At 35.5% G+C, this 677-nt stretch overlaps 1 long non-coding RNA gene across 1 annotated transcript in view; it reads left to right on the top strand.

Annotated features, from left to right (window-relative positions):
• The window catches only part of LOC107576870 (uncharacterized), a 3,907-nt gene that overhangs the window by 934 nt on the left and 2,296 nt on the right, over nucleotides 1-677 (top strand). Inside the window, exon 2 of the long non-coding RNA XR_001608131.1 lies at nucleotides 289-293. This is a non-coding gene — a long non-coding RNA (uncharacterized lncRNA). The remainder of the gene's footprint in view (nucleotides 1-288; nucleotides 294-677) is intronic.

The following is a 677-nucleotide window of genomic DNA, read 5'->3' as shown; positions in this document are numbered from 1 at the left end:
GCTCCAGGGTTTGTTTAAGGCCCCGAGGGGGGCTCCATGGATGCCATGCATGTCAGGAGTGTGGCAGGTGCATGGCCTTTAGCACTCACTCACCGCTGTGTGTTGGCTGGAGAAACTGCTTTATTTACTGCATCGCCAATTAACAATTAACAGCTGAGCTAAATATATAACCTGATAATTGAGTGTCTGAGGAGGTGGACAGATGCCAGCCTGAAATGACTAGGGCCAAAACATACTCTATGCAAGTAAATGTGTTCCAGTAAGACAAACCTGAAGGGGGCAATGTAGTTACCGTCACATTTCTGAGCCATTAAATTGTGTTATTATTCAGATTGCTAGCTAATCATCAATATTTGACATCAAATCTTGCGCAAACATCTGCAAAGAACAGATTACATTTCTAGTGTTTTTTTGCAAAGCAAGTCCACTTTCAAAAAAAAAAGAAAAGAAAAAAAGATTAAAAAAAAACGTAAAATTTTTAACTCAATGAACCGCTGTGAGTTTGACAAGAAAATACTGTTTAATTCAAGAAATACTCTTTCAGTCTTTCTACTGTACTTCAAATTTTCACATTTAATTCAATGTATTATTACCTATGTCTTCGTAATTGTCAAATTTATTACAAAAATTCTCAAATTTATGAATCACTTATAATGTGCATTTGAAAAAAAAAAAAA

Source organism: Sinocyclocheilus grahami, unplaced genomic scaffold, assembly GCF_001515645.1.
Source record: "Sinocyclocheilus grahami isolate Dianchi unplaced genomic scaffold, SAMN03320097.WGS_v1.1 scaffold4519.1, whole genome shotgun sequence".
NCBI lineage: Eukaryota > Metazoa > Chordata > Actinopteri > Cypriniformes > Cyprinidae > Sinocyclocheilus > Sinocyclocheilus grahami.
The sequence above is the reverse complement of the archived record's forward strand: the minus strand, read 5'-3'. Positions and strand labels throughout refer to the sequence as shown.